The following is a 5056-nucleotide window of genomic DNA, read 5'->3' as shown; positions in this document are numbered from 1 at the left end:
ACTTTATACGTAAATTTTTTTCAAATTTCACAAACTTAACCCACTAACTTTTATTAAAATACAAATCGAACCCCCACTTTACTAACTTTTTTTTTTAAAAATTAAACTCGAACGCTAAAAGAAGCAACTTTCAGAAAAGGAACAACCCTTCAATGTTATGTCGAAAAAATTCTTTTTTACAAAATAAATCAAGACTTTTTTTTAACTCGCATTCAAAACGGAGCCCCCGGCACGAAGCGAGGGCTCCACAACTAGTAACTTTTATAATTTTCACAAACTTACTCCAAACTTTTTATTTTTTTACAATTATAATTCACACACACTCTTTCTAATATTTAAGTTTATAGTTTTTTTAAACTTACCACAAACTTTTCTCATTTTATAAGTTAACCATTAAACTTCTCATTCATTATAAATCAATCACATAATTTTTCCTATCTAATAACCATTTATTATTATTATTATTATTATTATTATTATTATTATTATTATTATTATTATTATTATTATTATTATCATCATTAAACTTACCACAAACTTTTCTCATTTTATAAGTTAACCATTAAACTTCTCATTCATTATAAATCGATCACATAATTTTTCATATCTAATAACCATTTATTATTATTATTATTATTATTATTATTATTATTATTATTATTATTATTATTATTATTATTATTATTATTATTTTTTTTTTTATTATTATTATTATTATTATTATTATTATTATCATCATCATCATTACTATTATTACTCTATATACCTAAAAGACATAAGAGAAATGAATAGTGAACTTCATAAGGTTCGCAAACTTACAACAATTTTTTTTTTTTTTAAATTCAACCACGCCGTTTATAATAGTTAACTTTATAGCTTTTATAAAGTTACCACAAAATTTTCACATTTTATACTTTAACCATAAAACCTCTCATTCATTATAAATCGACCACATAATTATACCTATATACTAAAATGTAAGACCTTATAGATAGTGAACTTTATGGTTTCTATAATTTTACAACAAACTTTCAATCTTCCGTAATTCAACCACAACCATTATTATAGTTTAACTTTACGTTTATTAGAAATCAAACACATAACATTCCATTTACTAAGAATCAACCACATAACTTTTCACTTATTACAAATCGTTAATGTTGCTACTATTAATATAATTGTTATTGTTATGTTATTGTTATTATTTGATTTTTTTTTTTTACTTTGAGTTTTTTTTTACCCATTTCAGTTTATGTCATTTGCTTCTATTTTTTTTTTTTTACTTTTCATAATCGAATTTAGCTAACGTTCTTCCGCTGCATCGCGAGGGCGCCACAACTAGTTATATCTATATATCATCATATCTAAAAGGCATAGCTAAAGTGAATAGTAAACCTCACAAGTTTCACAAACTACCCCCAATCTTTAACTTACTTACATTTTAGCCCCAAAATATACAATCGTTAACTTTATGTTTTTTATAAACTTACCACAAACTTTTAACATTTTATACTTTAATCATTAAACTTCTCATTAATTATAAATCGACCACATACTTTATATACTACCTAATAAACAAAAACGATTAATAGTCACTAGGGGCGCTTTCATCCTTTCACTTTTTTTCTCCCTTTTCCACCTTTTTTTTTTAAAAAAAGGCCCCATAGTTTGTTCAAATATTAAAATCGATCCCCCAAACAGGGGGTATGGTGTCAAATACTCATTTTCATAAAAAAAAAATTTTAAATAAACTCCACCCAAATATTCAACGGGTCATATCTTCTCGCTCGCAACGAGTTAAATTTTTCTGACACCATCGTTAAACTCGAAATAATTTTAGGAGCACACTGTCACTAACTATACGCAATACAGACGCTTTTTTAAAAAACGCTAAATATTTGAGGTACTTTTCATACACGTCGATTTTGCGTTATATTTTTAAGAATCGACAATTCCATAGTGAAACGCGGAGATGTGCATATATTGTTAATTTAAAATAACATTTAAATCTTTCACGGATTATACCTTTTAGTTCGACTCGAGTTGCACTTCAACGATATCATCGTTAGCCACGAAATAATTTTACAAACTAAACGCAATATAATACATTGAAAACCGAACCCCGACGCGAAGCGAGGGTTCGAACACTATTTTTATCTAAATGATATAGAGCAAATGAATAGTTGCCCTCAATAGTTTCACAAACACCCCTCAAACTTTTTATGTTTTCACAATTCAATCCCGCCCTTTATAACACTTAACTTTATAGCTTTTACAAATTTACCACATAGTTTTCACATTTTATACTTTAACCATTACACTTCTCATTCATTATAAATCGACCCCATAATTTTTACTAACAACTATTCATTATTATTATTATTATTATTATTATTATTATTATTATTATTATTATTATTATTATTATTATTATCATTATTATTATTAAATCAACCACATAATTTTTCACTTTATTATTGTTTAACTTTTTTTATTGTTATAAATTAACTACGTAACTCATTATATATATATATATATATATATATATATATATATATATATATATATATATATATATATATATATATATATATATTATTCTCTACATCTCTAAAAGATAAAGGCTTTATGAATAGTTCTTCCCCATGCTTATACGTCGTGCAAAAAATGACACCACACTAAACATTGAGAACCATTATAAACTTTAGGGCGCCAAATATAAATTCGTAGGGGTAAAAAATGTAAACTTCATAGAGGTCTAAAGTTAAAGTTCAAGGGCCAAATCGTAACTTCTTTATTTTTCATAAAACTCCCCAACAAATCCACCTAAATTTTTAACCGCCTTTAAATTTTCGTACGACTTAATATAGGTTTAACCGACATAACCGTTAAACACGAAATAATTTTACGAACCAAACACAACAAATTATATCCGAAACGGAGTCCCGACGCGGAGCGAGGGCTCCTCTACTAGTTTATATCTATATTAGGGAATTAGGGATAATCTTTATATACTCCGTATTTTTTTTGAAAAAGTGGTAATAGGGTGTATTATACCTAAGGTTGTAAAATACGAGAGTCGAGGACGCGTCAGCTATGCCTAAAAAACGACGCGTCGGACGAAACGGTGACGCAACGGTGACGCAACGGGTATTGACTACTGTTGACTTTACAAAATAGTTTTAATATATATTTATTTATATATAATATTATATAAATCGAATCTTAAAATATAAAGTATATTTACAATAAACATGAACAATTAACAATTATTAACAATATTACAAAAAAAATAAAAAAAATTAACCGACTTTGACCGACTTTTTCCGAATTTGACCGACGTTTAACCTTTGACCGACTTTTTAGCAATGAAGCATCGACCATGCCTAAAAAATGACGCGTCAGCTGACGCGTCGGCCAAGACAGTCGACTTTTGCAACACTGATTATACCCCATTTTTTTTGCATTTAAAAATTTTTGTTTTTTAAAAATTTGCAATCAGCATCCCTCCGTCTAAATTTTGTTAAAAATGTTCGTTAACCCTAAACATTTACCTTACATGTGAGGGTAAATTTATCATTTTACTTCTTTCTTCACTAAAAGCGAGATATCACCGGCGCAAAAAAATTTATATTTTAAATTTATAAATACTTTTGTTTTAACTTAATTTAGTATTATTTTTATTTTTAATTTATTTATTTTTTAATTTAATTTATTTTTAACTTCATCATATCATCATATCATATCAGCATATTTAAATAAAAGAAGTGTAACTAAACTTCATATACCTAATTGCAACATCAGATGAATACCTAACAAAAACCTAATTAAACATCATGACTACAAATAACCGAAGGAGATGACGGCAGTGATTAACAAAAATCGAATTCTTGAAAATCTAAAAAACAAATCAGATACTACTTGTTGCTAAAAACCATCACCTTATTAAAGGATGTTGTTTCGTCAAAACCTTCACCCGTTCCTCAAAACCTTCACCTTTTCATCAAACCTACATCAAACATAATGTATTTTTGGTTAGATTCTGAAGATGAACTTGAATATGATATGATGACGTTGATGAAGCAGTTCAACCTTCATATACATATGTATTAATGTAGTTGTGAAACTGAATATGTATTTTTAAAATCAAGACTATTTATTAAGAGATGGAGAAGCGGAAGCTGTAATGGAGTTTAGTTATTTATTACTCGTATGAAAGTAAACGGCGATGGCGATGTTTATTTGGGGAAGAGGGAGAAGTCAGAAGACAAGTAAGAAAAAAGAGTAAAAAAACGATTTTACCCTCACATGCAATGCACGTGTCAAGAGTTAACAGAAATGTTTAACGAAATTTAGACAGAAGAATGTTGTTTACAAATATTTTAGAAACAAATAATTCTAAAGGCAAAATTAAGCCCGAGAGACTCTATTAGCAACATGAGGCATAATATAGGGACTAGCGGAACAAAAAAAATCTAAAAAAGGTAAATTAAATAAAAGCAGATACAATAATCTTAGAAGTTAGAGAATGTAGATTAAACTATATTGCTTAAATATAAAATAGATCTTACTATCTACTTGATCAAACTACATTTTCTTTCAACTAAAGTAATACACAAGCATGATTTAAAGAATCATGATCATTAAGAAACAAAACTAATGCAACAATACACACAAAGCGCAAATACAGCACATATTGAACAAAAAAACAGAAATCGTGAACAATCTTGAACAATTGCTGACACATCGAAGACAAGCATTAACCAAAATGAAGCCGCCTCAAAATCGAGCTTCATCAAGAAATGTCATCCAACACTCTCGAGCTTCCTAATACAACTAACACCAAATGACCCACATAACCGAAGTCTCGAACATACCGCAAACCACTTGGACTCAAAAATGGAATCACCCATATACTCATAAACAACGATTCCACTTCCACACACTGGATAATAACCACAACAAATGAACATCGAGAATCTCAGCTGGAGCTAGGCGTAGGAAAACATAACAGGGGTCTCCGAAAAATACACCCTTGAACCCTTGATCTCCCACA

The sequence above is a fragment of the Rutidosis leptorrhynchoides genome, chromosome 8 (genome assembly GCF_046630445.1).
Source record: "Rutidosis leptorrhynchoides isolate AG116_Rl617_1_P2 chromosome 8, CSIRO_AGI_Rlap_v1, whole genome shotgun sequence".
Lineage (NCBI taxonomy): Eukaryota > Viridiplantae > Streptophyta > Magnoliopsida > Asterales > Asteraceae > Rutidosis > Rutidosis leptorrhynchoides.
This window is presented reverse-complemented; position numbering follows the sequence as displayed.